Source organism: Cricetulus griseus, chromosome 4 (assembly GCF_003668045.3).
Source record: "Cricetulus griseus strain 17A/GY chromosome 4, alternate assembly CriGri-PICRH-1.0, whole genome shotgun sequence".
Taxonomy (NCBI): domain Eukaryota; kingdom Metazoa; phylum Chordata; class Mammalia; order Rodentia; family Cricetidae; genus Cricetulus; species Cricetulus griseus.
In genome coordinates, this window is record NC_048597.1 from 133,069,319 (window position 1) to 133,086,576 (window position 17,258).

At 37.7% G+C, this 17,258-nt stretch overlaps 1 pseudogene; it reads left to right on the forward strand.

Annotated features, from left to right (window-relative positions):
- Positions 1-4,575: 4,575 nt before the first annotated feature.
- Positions 4,576-5,526, forward strand: LOC100751251 (annotated as a pseudogene).
- The last annotated feature ends 11,732 nt before the right edge of the window (positions 5,527-17,258 follow it).

The window sequence follows — 17,258 nt, forward strand, 5'->3', positions numbered from 1 at the left end:
AACAGATGTCCTTGTGGTATGAATGTGTGTCCTTTGGGTATATGCCTAAGATTGAAATTGTTGGATCTTGAGGTAGACTGACTCCCATTTTTCTGAGAAACTGCCTTGTTATAGAGAAGGAGGAGTAATGAGCAAAGGGGTCAAGACCATGCTGGGGAAACCCCAGAAACAGCTGACCTGAGCAAGTGGGAGCCCATGGAACCCAGTTTGACAGCTGGGGAAACAGCATAGGATGAACCAGGCCCCTGAACTAGGGTGTCAGTTGGAGGCCAGAGCAGTCTATGGTACCTCTGGCAGTGGAACCAGTATTCATCCCTAATGTGCTGACTTTAGGAGCCCGTTTCCTATGGAGGGCTACTCTCTCAGTCTAGATACAGACTATGCTCCTCCCCAGATGATAAGACAAATTTTGTTGATTCCCCATGGGAGGCCTCGTCCCATGGGGATGGGGATGGTGGGGAACATGGGAGGATGGAAGGGAGAAGGAACTGGATGGGTATGTAAAATAAGATTGTTTTTAATTTAAATAAAAATGCAAAACACTGACTAATAATCTAAAAACCTGTCAAAGAATAAATTTAATTAATAAAACAAATTAATATGCAGATTTCTAGATGAGATAAAATAGGAATTGTTTTCATCCATCACATCATTGAAAATAAATTGTTCATTAAAACTCTAAAGACTGTTTAAGGAACATAAGAGAAGTTATCTCTGAAATCTATTTCCTGTATAAGTTAATGTTTCTCTGGGAATATCCTTGTAAACTTTAAGATAAAATGAAATACTTCCCACTTACAAGAAATAAGTCCAGCTTTCCCAGTCAATACAAATATAGACACAAAAGTGTCTGAAAACTATTCCCTATAATCTTATTTGTGTACCAAGGGAGCAAAAGTAATTAGACCCTGGAAAGAAAATAGAACAACATTTTTAATGAGGAGCTCTGGTGATTTGACAATTAAAATCCTAGAAACTTCAACCATAGTCTTATTGCTCTTCACCTGTAATTATGAAAACCAGACCCTATGTAAAAATAATAATAATGTGAAATTCCTGGGGAGACAAAATCAAGGCGTGATAAATGTCCTTGTTTCCTGTTGAAGATACATGAATTAAGGAAATTAGAAGCAAAAGTGAGTGCTGGGCTTTCTCTCTAGAAGAAGGACAATGGGCCAGAACCACTTGGTATCTGAAGGTGAATTGCCTGTACTTTGAAGGAGCTTTAGTTTTTATAGATTCCATTCTTTAAATTTGATTTTGCTTCTTTCCTCATTCCTTGGGATCTAGAGATTATTTTCTACATGGTCTCCAACTCTTCTACACTTACTTATGAGATGGAGTCTCTCAGCAGGTTCCTTGCATCCACTTATTTATTCATTTATTATTCTGTTATGTACCAGGTGTTATCTGTTTTTCTAGGATTTTATTGAATTTTCTCTTATATTATCTAAGTATTTCACTGAAATTTTTGAATTGGCTACATTACACCATAAGTAACATTACTAACAATGTAATTATTTATGAGGCTAAACACTCAACGGGATTTGTTCTTTTTCATAGTGATAGTCTCCTAAAATGTATCTAACGATATAATATGATTGAAGTTGGACAAGACTGAATTGATATGTCAAGGAGATCAACACACAGTCTAGTGTTTTAATATCCTGTGGACCGTGGTTTAAAATCAGTCGTTACTTTTTGATATCCTTGGTTTGCTCACTGGTATACTTAGCCTTAGCAGAAAACACAGTTGCTTTTAATTTTTCTTTAATTGCATTCTTTCTTTTTATAATTGTAAGTATGATTTATTCTCACCACTATAGTGAATTACGTTTACTAACATCTTATATTAATTAGTCTTACATTCTCATAATTAGTATCAGTTGTTCATATTGTTAAAAACAACATGAATTTATATCTTTAAATATACTATTCAGTTCTATGTCTGCTTTAAGGATGTAAGACTTAAATTCTCCTTTTGCTTTATAGGTGTGGGTAAATATCTTTAATATATCTTCAATATTTGCACTTGTTTAGCACTTACAGTGTGACAGAACCCATTTAAGTCTTTGTAAATACAAATGAGGAACTACCATATCCTCAGACATACAGAACACATGAGAGGGGAACAAGGAAGAACAGAGAAATTCCCCAACACATTGTCCTTACTGGTCATCACTATCTGCTTTACATAAGTGACTTTTCAGGATCCTCTTAAATCAGCTCACCCACACAGACAACAAATGTCCATGCTGTCTTTCTATATACAACACTTCTTTTTCTCTGCTTCTTCTAACTAGTAACTCCTGAAAATTTCATCTCAGCTAAAATACTTATAACTCAAAGAAAACTTTTCACCTCTTCTCATAATAACTTACTATTAAATGATATTTTTCTGACTTAAATTTTACTTAATGCTGATTTTATCATGAAAATACTGGACTTTTACTTCCAATAATCACATTTTGCCTTAATACTTCTAAATATTCTTCTTTATATGAACCCTTGCTCTCTTAATCAAATATATCAAATGTATGATTCATTAACTGGTGGTTTCATGTCCAATCAGGATGATTTATGCTTGGTCACAAACTCTCACATATGCATTTGATTTTTTTCTTCATGGTGTTGCGCTGTTATTTTATTCTCTGGGAAGAGTATATCTGGCATTATCTGGCCAAAGGAATCATAGGTAGATTCACTAATTAGGCAGCCTGAACTTTTCTGAAGACAAAGGAGGAGTCGATGGGGGAAGAGGGAGGTTGGAAGTACAGACTGGTGAAAGAGAAGGTAAGGAGGGAAAACTGTGGTTTGACTGGGAATAATTAATTAAAAACAAATTAAAATATAAAAAAGAAATTCTGTCATAAGCCAAAGACATAACAAACATGGAAGGTGTGAGGATGTGTGTGTGTGTGTGTGTGTGTGTGTGTGTGTGTGTGTGTGTGTGTGTGTTAACTAGAATTCTACATTGTATAGATTCCATGTTTTAAAAGATATTGATGAATTATAGGTCATAAAATAATTACTGACAAGTTCTGAACAACAGTTCACAATATGGAATACCAAATGTATGTCACAGAAACAAGAATACAATAAATGCATCATGGCCTTGTTAATTTCCTTTTTCAATTCTACTGCATACTGACTATTTACTGTTCCTAATGAAGAGGTCAAGTATTTGTTTCTGAAACACCTTAAGGAACTTTCTAAGGATCACACAGAAGATAAGAAGAAGAACAAAAATTATGTTTCAAAAAGTTTTAGTAAAGAATTGAATTTCTCAAAAAAAATATTTATGCTAAGTTGGCATTAATTAAGAAAAGAGGGATGTGACAGAGCTAAACACAGTAGGGGCAAGGTATTGGAAGGGCAATTGAAAGCTTGAGATGTTTAGAAACCACTGACATTTAAGAAATCCAAATATTGTCATTTCTGTATTTTGTATGGATCATAAAGAGTGGCATGAAAATAAATGTAGAGTAGATTGGAGCAAGAAACACAGGACAGTGTGTGAGGGTATGCCACCTGTGAGTACATGACAATACTGGTATACCTTAATGGTTATTTTGGTTTACAAATACACCATTGAGAAGGTCTGAAAAATAGAGACAAGTATTGTTAGATCTGAAATCATAAAAGCAATCATGGCCTTAGTGTGAAACATACCACACACACACACACACACACAAACACACACACACACACACACACACACACACGTATCAAACAAATGTATAACTGGATAATAAAGCCTTCTAAAAGAGAAATCTGAAAAATAAATAAATAAATAAATAAAATTAAAATAAAAAAAGAAGAATTGAATTTCTAAGACAATCGCTATTCTGATGTTTGGAACTAACATATCCAAAACAATTATCAAAAATAATAAATACTACTAACAGTAATTAAATATATCACTTCATGAACCCTAGTGTACATAACAGAATTCAAGCCTCATCAAAAGCGAAAACAAGTAGTTGGATAAAAAATGAGTACTCTGAGTGGAAGATTGAATAAAGAGAAATTCTCAACTGGTGGGTCATGACCCATTTAGTACTCCATATCACATAACCTTCATATCAGACATTTACATTATAATTCATAACAGTAGCAAAATTCCATTTATGATGTAGCAATGAAATAATTTTATGGTTGGAGGTAACCATAACATGAGGAATGCAGCATTAGGATGATTGAGAACCAATGGAATAGAGAATAGATTCATATTTTATTATAATTTTAGATCTATTAAAAGGGGAAGTAAGAGTATTTTCAAGATATTCATGAAATATCTTTAGTATTATACAAATAATTATAATAAAATAAAACAAACTTATGACAACAAATTAAGAAGGAATTCATATAGGCTCCTCAATGAAAAAGCAAGAGAGATTTCTCCTACATTTAATAAAAGGTTGAAATATTATGAATATCTAATAGTGAAATGAACAAAGTATTGAAAATGGTGAGAGAAGGGAAAACTGGGGAGTAAATTACATCTGTGAACCTGTGAAATGATGACTTCCTTGGGTCCACCTGAATGCTTGATGAACTTTTGCTTTTTTATAAAGGAGAGAAGCCTCTGGCATGGAAGGAGAAAATCACACAGAAGTATCACAGTTCCTCCTGCTTGGTCTCTCTGATGATCCACAACTGCAGCCCCTCCTCTTTGGCATGTTCTTATTCATGTATCTGGTCACAGTGCTTGGGAACCTGCTCATCATCCTGGCTGCCAGCTCTAACTCCAACCTCCACACCCCCATGTACTTCTTCCTCTCCAACCTGTCTTTTGTGGACATCTGTTTTACCTCTACCACTGTCCCAAAGATGCTGGTGAACATCCAGGCACAGAGCAAAGATATCTTCTACTTACAGTGTCTTATTCAGGCATATTTCTTCATGGTATTTGCTGGGATGGATAATCTTCTATTAAGTATAATGGCATTTGACCGCTATGTGGCCATTTGTCATCCCCTAAACTACACAGTCATCATGAACTATCAATTCAGCAGCATCCTAGTTCTGATTTCATGGATCATAGTTTTAACAGTCTCCCTGCTTCATGTTCTATTAATAAAATGATTAACCTTCTTCAGAGTCACTGAAATTCATCATTTTTTCTGTGAGCTCACTCAGATACTTAAGGTGGCCAGCTCTGATACTCTCATCAATAACATCATTGTGTATGTGGCAACTGCCCTGCTAGGTGTGTTTCCAGCCTCTGGCATCCTCTTCTCTTACTTTCAGATTGTCTCCTCTTTATTGAAAATGTCCTCAATTGTAAACAAACATAAAGCCTTTTCCACCTGTGGGTCTCACCTCTGTGTGATCTGCTTGTTCTATGGCACAACACTTGGTGTTTACCTCAGTTCTGCTGTGACCCACTCTTCCCATAGAAGTACTGTAGCCTCAGTGATTTATACTGTAGTTACCCCCATGCTCAACCCCTTCATCTACAGCCTGAGGAACAAGGATGTGAAAGGGGCTCTGGGAAGACTTCTCAAAGCAGGCTCTTCTTAAATCAATGACCAAACAGCTAAGTGAATATTGGAGCTGCTTAGACAAATGCTGTGGATATTAAATTCATCTATGAAATGTTGCCTATTTGATTTTCTGTTAAATGATAAATAGATAGAGATAGAGATAGAGATAGAGATGTAGATATAGGTATAGATGTAGATATAGGTATAGATGTAGATATTCCTCTTCAGTCACTGCTATGAGCATTTCTCCCAAAATAGTAAATCATAAATTTTGCATTTTGGTCACTTTTGTTCAATTTCTTGTTTTTGAGATTAAAATATACTCAAAACATCCCATGTTGCTTCTCCTTTGTCCAAATCTTCCTACATACCCCTCCTAGTTCTCTTTCAAACTTAAAGACTCTTGTTTTACTAACTGCAATTACATGCACATCTGTACACAAATATGTGTACATATATACACTTAAATATATAAACAAAACCTGCTTGTTTGTATAATGTTACTTCCATATGTACATACATATTTAAATGGCTGACCATTTGGTATTGGGTAACAAATTGGTGGGTTCCTCCTAGGGGAAGACTATTCCTCATTATTTCAGCATTACTGAGTTATCTGAATTTGCCTGATCTTTGTGTAGGATCAAGGCCTCCTTTGACTAACACTATCATCTTTTTTATTTGAATTAGAAACAAGATTTTTTACATGTCAATCTCAGTTCCCTCTCCCTCTCCTCCTCGCCTGCAACCCCCCCAACTAAAACCCTACCTATCACATATCCTTTCTGCTCCCCAGGGAGGGTCATCAGAGTCTATCATATCCTTTGGGATAGGGCCTAGGCCCACCCCCATGTGTCTTGGCTCAGGGAGTATTCCTTTACTTGGAATGGGCACCCAAAGTCCATACCTATGCTAGGGATAAGTACAGGAAGTCCTGTAGATTTCCGGGGTCTCTTCACTGAAACCCACATTCCTGGGGTCTGGATCAGTCCCATGCTAGTTTCCCAGCTATCAGTCTGGGGACCAAGATATCATCTTTAGTATATCTATTGGTACCATATCTGCTCAGCACATATTTAGGTGATCATATTGGTGAGACTTTATGGGTGTAGATTTTGTCATTCCCAAGAGACACAATCTTACAGCAAACTTTCTATTCATCTGATGCTTAAAATCTTCCACCCCATGTTCTTCAATGATTCCTTAGGAAACAGGTGAAAGAGATATGTTGTTGACATATCTACTTGGAACGTGCTCCACAACTCTACATGTTGATTGGTTGTGGTTTTGAGTAATGGTTTCCACCTTTTACAAGGACAGTTGCCTTGTTGAAGAGTAGGGTCTACACTTTACTGTGGATACAGGAGCAAATATTTAAAATGTAGTTGGGGATTGTGCTGGCTTAGTAAAATGGTATTGTAGGTTCTTCCCCAATTCATAACCTTACCAGCACTGGGTTCTTGGTCCTGAGGACCAGGAATGATTCTGATCTAGTTTAGCCAATATTAAATCAAATTAAAGAGTTGTTGCTAGGCAAACCACTACTAAGATCTTGGTGCTGTCATGCTATGCTTTTTATTGTTGTGAATAATGTGCATCATAGCTGGATAGGACTGTTGTTTGATTCTCTTTCTTTGAAACCTTACAAGGAATCTCTTCATACCATGAAGGTAGTCCACAGGGAAAAAGTTTTCATGTCCCTCCCAGTTCACAGGCCTCTGGTCCCTGTGTCTGAAGTACTGGTATCTTTAGCAATAGGGACTCATCTTCTACTTCTGTGGGGGAGCAACTAAGAATAATAGCAATAGCCTATGATATTTGGAGAATCTACTGGACAACCCTAATCAACAACTAAAAAGACAGATTCAATGCCTGTGTAGGAGGTGTTGATGGATGCTCTGTGGCTCTTGAAGGGAGCATTGTCATCTTGAATGAGAAATTTGTCTCTGACATGTATATGTATATTTATACATGGAAATATGTGTGATATAGGTATTTTTTTAATTTATTTATTAGTTCTAGTTAGGGAACAAGCTTGTTTCACATGTAAGTCCCTTCTCCATCCCTCCTCCCCCACCCCCAGCCTACCCCCACTCCATCAACCCACCACTCCCCAGGCAGGGTAGGGCCCTCAACGGGGGCTCTGCAAAGTCCACCAAATCTTCCTGTGCTGGGCCTGGGCCCTTCCCCATGTGTCCAAGGCCGGAGTGTAACCCTTCACGTGGGATGGGCTCTCAAAGTCCTTTCTTGCACCAGGGAAAAATACTAATCCACCACCAGAGGCTCCCTGGAGTGCAGAAGCCTCCTTATTGACATCCATGTTCAGGGGTCTGTGTCAGTCTTGTACTGGCTTCCCCGACAGCATCTGGGGTTGATGTGCTCTCCCTTGTTCAGGCCAACTGTTCCTGTGGGTTTCTCCAACCTGGTACAGACCCCTTTGATCTTCAGTCCTCCCTCTCTTCAACTAAAATTCCCGATTTCAGCTCAGTGTATTTCTGTGGATGTCTGCCTCTGCTTCCATCAGCCACTGGATGAGGGCTCTAGGATGGCATAAAGAGAAGTCATCAATCTCATTTTAGGGGAAGGGCTTTTAGGTTATCCTCTCCACCATTGCCTGGATTGTCAGATTGTGTCATCCTTGTAGGTTTCTGGAGATCTCCCTGGTTCCAGATCTCTTCTCGGACCTATAGTGGCTCCCTCTGATATGGTATCTCTCATCATGCTCTCTCTCCTCGATTCTTCCCCCAACTCAATATTTCTGCCCCTCCATTTCCTCTCCTCTACTCCTCTTCTCTTGCTCTTATTGTAGCAGCTCCCTCCCCCCTACCCTAATGCTCCCAATTAGTTCAGGAGTTCATGCCACTTCCATTCCTGGGGACCATTTATCCCTTAGAGTCCTTCATGTTTCCTAGTTTCTTTGGTGAAGAGGATTATAGGCTGGTAATCCTTTGCTCTATGTCTAAAATTCATATATCAGTGAGTACATACCATGTATGTCTTTTTTGTGACTGGGTTACCTCAGTAAGGATGGTTTCTTCTAGTGCCATCCATTTGCCTGCGAATTTCAAGATTCCATTGCTTTTTTCTGCTAAGTAAAACTCCATTGTATAAATGTACCACATTTTCTCTTTCCATTCTTCAGTTGAGGGGCATCAAGGTTGCTTCCATGTTCTGGCTATTACAAACAATGCTGCTATGAACATGGTTGAACATATGTCCTGTTTGTATGAATATGCACTATATACCCAAGAGAGGAATGGCTGGATCTTGAGGTAGACTGATTCCCATTTTTCTGAGCAGCTGCCATACTGATTTCCAGAGTGATCTTACAAGTTCGCATTCCCACCAGCAATGGAGGAGTGTTCCTTTTTCTCCACATCCTCTCCAGCATTCATTGTCATTGGTATTTCTGATTTTAGCCATTCTGACAGGTGTGTGGTGGAATCTCAGGGTTGTTTTTGAGTTGCATTTCTCTGATGGCGAATGATTTTGAGCACTTTCTTAAGTGTCTTTCAGCCATTTCAGATTCCTCTGTTGAGAATTCTCTATTTAGTTCTGCACCCCACTTTTTAATTACATTGTTTGGTGTTTTGGTGGCTAGCTTCTTGAGCAAATATATAAGCTTGAGCATATATATTGTGGAAATCAGTCCTCTGTCAGATGTGGGATCGGTGAAGATCTTTTTCCATTCTGTGGGAAGGTCGTTTTGTCCTACTGACTGTTCCCTTTGCCTTGCAGAAGCTTCTCAGTTTCAGGAGGTCCCATTTATTAATTGCAGACCTCAATGTCTGTGCTACTGGCGTAATGTTCAGGAAGTGGTCACCTGTACCAATTTGTTCAAGGGTAATTCCCACTTTCTCTTCTAGAAGATTCAGCGTGGCTGGATTTATGCTGAGATCTTTGATCCACTTGCACTTAAGTTTTGTGCATGGTGACAGGTATGGATCAATCTGAAATTTTCTGCATGTCCGAATCCAATGGTACCAGCACCATTTGTTGAACATGCTATCTTTTTCCATTGTATAGATTTAGCACCTTTGTCAAAAATAAGGTATTTGTAGGTGTGTGGGTCAATATCAGGGTTTTCAATTGGATTCCATTGGTCTATCTGTCTATTTTTGTGCCAATACCAAGCTGTTTTCAGAACTATGGCTCTATAGTAGAACTTGAAGTCAGGGATGGTGATTCCTCCAGAAGATCGTTTATTGTAAAGAGTTGTTTTGGCTATCCTGGTCTTTTTATTTTTCCATATAAAGTTGAGTATTGTTCTTTCAATGTCTGTGAAAAACTGTGTTGGGATTTTGATGGGGATTGCATTGAATCTGTAGATTGCTTTTGGCAGGATTGCCATTTTTACTATGTTAATTCTACCTATCCAAGAGCATGGGAGATCTTTCCATTTTCTGGTATCTTCTTTAATTTCTTTCTTTAAAGTCTCAAAGTTCTCATTGTACAGGTCTTTCACTATTTTGGTTAATGTTACCCCAAGATATTTTATGTTGCTTGTAGATATTGTGAAAGGTGATGTTACCCTGATTTCTTTCTCATTGGATTTATCATCTGTATATAGTAGGTCTAATGATTTTTTTGAGTTAATTTTGTGTCCTTCTACCTTGCTGAAGGTGTTTATCAGCCGTAGGAGTTCCCTGGTAGAGTTTTTCAGGTCACGAATGTAGACTACCATGTCATCTGCAAATAGTGAAAGTTTGACTTCATCCTTTCCAATTTGTATCCCTTTGATCCCCTTTTCTTGTCTTATTTCTATAGCCAGAACTTCAAGTACAGTATTGAAGAGATATGGAGAGAGTGAACAGCCTTGTCTTGTTCCTGATTTCTGAGGAAACGCTTTGAGTTTCTCTCCATTTAGTTTGACGTTGGCTATTGGTTTGGTGTATATTGCGTTGATCATGTTTAGATATGTTCCTGTTATTCCTGTTCTCTCCAAGATCTTTATCATGAGGGGATGTCTTTTCTGTTTCAATCTGTGATCCATTTTATAATTGGATTATTTAGTATTTTGATGTCAGTTTCTTGAGTTCTTAATATATTTTGGAGATTAGCCTTCTGTCAGATGTGGGGATGTGAACATCTTTTCCCATTCTGTAGGCTGTCATTTTGTCTAACTTACCATGTCCTTTGCCTTATAGAAGCTTTTCAGTTTCAGAAGGTCACATTTATTAATTGTTGCTCTCGGTGTTTGTGCTACTGGTGTTATATTTAGGAGATAGACACCTTTGCCAATCCCTTCAAGGCTACTTTCCACTTTCTCTTCTATCAGGTTTCAGTGTAACTGAATTTATGTTGAGGTCTTTGATCTACTTGGACTTGAGTTTGGTGCATGGCAGTAGATATGGATCTATTTGCATTCTTCTATATGTCCACATATAGTTAAGCCAGCACCATTTGTTGAAGAGGCTTTCCTTTTTTCATTGTACAATTTTGTTTTATTTATCAAAAATCAGATGTTTATAAGTGTGTGGACTAATGCTAGGGTCTTCAACTCAATTCCATTCATCCACATGTCTGTTTTTATGCCAATACATCCTGTTTTTATTACTATAACTCCATAGTAGACCTTGAATACAAGGTTGGTAATGCCTCTGGAAGTTCCTTTATTGTACAGGATTGTTTTAACTATCCTGTGGTTTTTTTGTTGTTGTTGTTGTTTTTCCATATAAAGTTGAGTATTGTTCTTTCAAGGTCTACAAATGATTGTGTTGGGACTTTGATTGGGATTTCATTGAATCTGTAGGTTGCTTTTGACAAGGTGGACATTTTTACTATGTTAATCCCATCTATCCAAGAGCATGGGAGGTCTTTCCATTTTATGATATCTTCTTTAATTTCTTTCTTCAAAGACTTAAAGGTCTTGTCATACAGGTGTTTCGCTTGTGTGATTAGAGTTACCCCTAGATATTTTATATTATTTGTGGTTATTGTAAAAGGTAATGTTTCTCTGACTTCTTTCTCAGCCTGTTTAATATTTATAAATAGGATATCTGCTCTTTTTTAGTTAATCTTGAATCCCACCACATTACTGTATGAAATCCCTAATAGAATATTTGGTGTCATTTATGTATACTTCAAATAGCAAAACTTTGATTTCTTCCTTTCCAATTTTCATCCTCTTGATCTCCTTTTGTCGTCTTATTGCTCTAGATATAAGTTTGAGTACTTTATTGAATAGATAGTGAGAGAATGGACAGGCTTGTCTTGTTCTTGATTTTAGTGAAATCACTTTGGGTTTCTCTCCATTTAATTTGATGTTGACTGTTGGCTTGCTGTATATTGCCTGTATTATTTTAGGTATATGCAATTCATTTACATTTTCCAGTTTTGTGGAGTACAGGTTTTTAAAGTCTGACCTGATGATTCTCTTGTCCTCAGTGTCTGTTATGTCCCCCTTTTAATTTCTTATTTTTTTAATTTGGATATTCTCTCTCTACCTTTTGGTTAGTTTGGATAAGGGTTTGTCTATCTTGTTGATTTTCTCAAACAACCAACTCTTTGTTTCATTGATTCGTTGTGTTATTCTCTTTGTTTCAATGTTATTGATTTCAGCAATGAGTTTGATCATTTCCTATCATCTACTACTCCTCAGTGAGTTTGCTTCTTTTCATTTTAGGGCTTTAAAGTGTGCTGTTAAGTTACTAGTGTGAGATTTCTTCAACTTCTCTATGTAGTCATTTAGTGCTATGAACTTTTTTCTTAGCACTACTTTAATAGTGTCCCATAAGTTGGGGTATGTTGTACATTCATTTTCATTGACTTAAAGGAAGTTTTTAATTTCTTTATTTCTTCCTTGATCCAATGGTGATTCAGTTGTGCATTGATCAGTTTCCATGAGTTTGCAGGCTTTCTGTAATTTGTGTTGTTGTTGAATTGTACCTTTAAGCCATGGTGATCCAATAAGATATAGGGGATTATTCCAATTTTGTGGCACAATCATGTCTGATGGGAAAGGCAAAAGTCATAAGGCCAGCATAGCTCTTTGACAAAATCCAGCAAAGCTGAGACACATGACATCTGCCCTGCCACCTTTGCTTTTCATCTCCACCTGTTGCGTATTTTTGAGACTTTTAATATTTGTATAACTTAGGAATATTGTATTGCTGGAAATTTTCTTATAAATCATTTATGCCTTCTCCAAGGAGTGCTGCTTCTAAGCTTCCCAGGAAAGTACTGAACACACTATCCCTCCAAATTAATAAAACCAGAAATGAAAAGGGGGACATAACAACAGACAACTGGTGAAATCCAAAGAGTCATCAGGTCAGATTTTCAAAACCTGGACTCCACAAAATTGGAAAATTTAAAGAAAATTGATGATTTTCTGGATATTATCACCAAAATTAAATCAAGAACAGATAAGCAATTTAAATAGACCTATAACTCCAAACAAAATAGAAGCAGTAATCAAAAGTCTTCCAACCCAAAAAAAAGCCCAGGGCCAGATGGTTTCAGCACAGGATTCTACCAGAAATTCAGAGAAGAGCTAATACCACTACTCTTCAAATTGTTCCACACAACAGAAGCAGAGAGATCATTGCCAAACTCTTTTTACAAGGCTACAATTACCTTGGCACCCAAACCACACAAAGACACAACTAAGAAAGAGAACTACAGACCAATATCCCTCATGAACATTGATGCAAAAATACTCAATAAAATATTGGCAAATAGAATCCAAGAACACATCAGAAAAATCATCTACCATGATCAAGAAGGCTTCATCCCTGGGATGCAGGGATGGTTCAACATATGAAAATCCATCAATATAATCCACCATATAAACAATCTGAAAAAGGAAAACCACATGATCATCTCACTAGATGCTGAAAAAGCCTTCAATAAAATTCAATGCCCTTTCATGATAAAGGTCTTGGAAAGATCAGGGATAACAGGAACATACCTAAACATGATAAAAGCAATATACAGCAAACCAACAGCCAACATCAAACTAAATGAAAAGAAACTCAACGCAATTCCACTAAAATCATGAACAAGACAAGGCTGTCCACTCTCTCCATACCTCTTCAATATTGTCCTTGAATTTCTAGCTAGAGCAATAAGACAACAAAAGGAGATCAAGAGGATACAAACTGGAAAGGAAGAAGTCAAACTTAAACTATTTGCAGATGATATGATAGTCTATATAAGTGACCCAAAGAATTCTACCAGGGAACTCCTACAGGTGATAAACACCTTCAGCAAAATGGCAGGATACAAGGTTAACTAAAAAAAATCAGTAGCCCTACTATATAAAGAAAATAAATGGAAACTAGAAATCATGAATGACTCTAAGGGATAAATGGACCCCAGGAATGGGAAGTGGCATGAACTCCCAAGCTAATTGAGAGCATTAGGGTAGGGGAGTGGGTGCTGCCACAATAAGAGCACAAGAATAAGAGTAGAGGAGAAGAAATGGAGGAGCAGATATATTGAGTTGGGGGAAGAATAGAGGAGAGAGAGCAGGATGAGAGATACCATATCAGAGGGAGCCACTATAGGTCCGAGAAGAGATCTGGAACTAGGAAGATCTCCAGAGACCTACAAGGATGACACGATCTGACAGTCCGGGCAGTGGAGGAGAGGATGGCCTAGAAGCCCTTCCCCTAGAATGAGATTGATAACTACTCTCTATGCTATCCTAGAGCCCTCATCCAGTGGCTGATGGAAGCAGAGACAGACATCCACAGAAATACACTGAGCTGAAATCTGAAACCTAGTTGAAGAGAGGGAGGAATGAAGAATGAAGGGGTCTGTACCAGGTTGGAGAAACCCACAGAAACAGTTGACCTGAAAAAGGGAAAGCATATCGACCCCAGACGCTCTTTGAGAGGCCAGTACGGGACTAATCCAGCCCCCTGATCATGGATGCCAATGGGGAGGCCCCTGCACTCCTGGGAGCCTCCAGAGGTGGACTGGCGTTTTGCCCTGGTGTGTGGGGGGGGGACTTCGAGAGCCCATCCCACTTGAAGGTATGCGCTCTGTCTCTGAACACATGGGGAGGGGCCTAGGCCCAGCAGAGGAAGATTTGGTGGACTTGGTGGAGCCCGGGTTGGGGGCCCTACCCTGCCTGGGGAGTGGTGGGTGGATGGGGTGGGGGGTAGGTTGGAGGTGGGGAGAAGGAATGGGGGTGAGGGGAGGGAGAGGGAGAGGGGAATTACATGTGAAACAAGCCTGTTCCCTAACTTGAATTAATAATAATAATAATAATAATAATAATAATAATAATAATAATAAGAGAAAAAAAAGAAAAGAAATGGGCTGAGAAAGACATCAGAGAAACATCACCCTTTACAATAGCCACAAACAACATAAAATATCTTGGGGTAAATCTAGCCAAAAAATGTGAAAGACCTCTATAATAATAACTTTGAGTCTTTAAAGAAAGGAATTAAAGAAGATAACAGAAAATGGAAAGATCCCCCATGCTCTTTAATAGGTAGGATCAACACTGTAAAAATGGCAATCTTACCAAAAAGCAATCTACAGATTCAATGCAATCCCCATCAAAATTCTGGCACAAATTCATAGACCTTGAAAGGACAATACTCAACTTTATAGGGAAAAACAAAAAACCCAGGATAGCCAAATCAACCCTGAACAATAAAGAAAAATCTGGAGGCATCACCATCCCTGACTTCAAGCTCTACTATAGAGTTATAGTAATGAAAACAGCTTGATATTGGCACAAAAACAGACAGGTAGACCAATGGAATGGAATCAAAGAATATATATACAGATATAGATAGATAGATAGATAGATAGATAGATAGATAGATAGATAGATAGATAGATAGATAGATAGAGTCTCCATGGCTGGCAGCTGCTTGGCTAGCCATAGGTGTGTCCCTCTCTTTTTCCCTCATTCTCTCCTCCTTTTTCTAAGCCTATATTTCTCCTCCTACTTATTCTCTCTTCCCACCAACCCTGCCTATCCCTCTCCTCCCTAGCTATTGGCCATTCACCTTTTTATTGGACCAATCAGATGCCTCAGGCAGGCAAAGTGAAACAAATGCAACACATCTTTACATAATTAAACATATACAGCACAAACAAATGTAACATATCTTCACATAATTAACAAATACAACAAAAACAAATGTAACACACCTTCACATAGTTAAAGTAATATTCCACAGCATAAATAAATGTAATATCTTTGTCTAGTTAAGATAATGTTCCACAACACTGGGTTTTTTGTGTTTCCAGGCAAAGTTGATAATTGTCCTTTTAAGGTCTATGAAGAGTTGTGTTAGGAGATTGTATTGAATTTTGAAGGAGATTGTATTGAATCTGTAGATTGTTTTCTGCAGGGTGACCATTTTTACTATATCCATCCTACTAACCCACGAGCATAGGAGATATCTTTTTCCCTTTTTTTCTTCAAAGACATGAACTTTTTATCATACAAATCTTTCACCTGTTTGGTTATATATACCCCGAAAATACTTTATATTGTTTGAGGCTTTTCAAAATGTATTGCTTATCTGACTTCTCTCTCACCCTGTTTGTCATTTGTATACAGGAGGGCTACTAATTTTTTGAGTCACTTTTGTAGCCAGTTACTCGATTGACGGTGTTTATCAATTGTCGGAATTCACAGTGGAATTTTGGGGGTCACTTGTGTATACTACCATTTTTGGATGCACAAATGATGATACATTGACTTCCCTCTTTCCAATTTGATACCAAATTTTTACCTTCCTCAGTATTTTATAATTTTCCCCATAATTTTATATTAATCACAAACAGACTGTTCATCATTTAACCTTTGCTCAATGTATTTGTATCAGCTGGGAATCAGCTCAGACAACAATACTAGGTTTCAGCCATTATAGCAAACTGCTGTATATCATGGGTAAAATGAGGGTAACAGACAGAATACAAAATTGTCACTATTTCATTACATTAAGTTTTTCTATATTTCCAACTGCCAGAATATTTTTCCAGGCTGTGTAGATGGCTCAGTGAACAAAATGTTTACAATGTAAATATGAGGATTGGAGTTCAGATACCCATGAGTTACATAAAAAGCTGAGCAGATATTGAGGACACCTATAACTCCACCACTCAATGAGGGCAAGCTGCCTATCTAGATTGGCCAATGGGTAATCTCTTTATTCAATTGAGAGACTCTGTCTCAGAAAATAAAGGATAAAGCAATGGAGAAAGAAACACAATGTCAACTTGTGGCCACCATAAGCCTTCACATACATGTAAAGCATATACATACCAACACACAGCAATACATATACAGTTATGTATAATATACACTCATGCACATAAAAATAAAACACATTTTTTTCTGGGCTGTGGATCACACCTAGGGCCTGATACATGCTAACCAAGCACTCCTCAACTAAACCATACACTGAAACCCTAACTGTCAAAATGTTTAAGAAATCCCGAAGTCTTGAATATTAAAACAGAGGAAGAATATTTTTAATTCTCCCTGGTGTCTTAAAATGAATAAAATTAAATCCTCATTTCAGGCATCCTCTCAAGGATAACCGAAGATTAAAAGAAAAGTAAAGATGTAGATAGCAACAGTCATATTCCAGATTGGGATCAAGGAGATATCTATGCTGTTATTATGTGTCTATCTGCAAACTTGGCCTGTGGTCTATAGCCATCTCTCCTATAGCTGATACAGCATGTGCCACCCACCGATGTCTGAAGTGTGGGCCAGACTCCCACTTGAGAAGAGCATAGTGAACAAGTGAAATCTTCCTGGAGTATCGTGTAACTGAAGTGACTGAT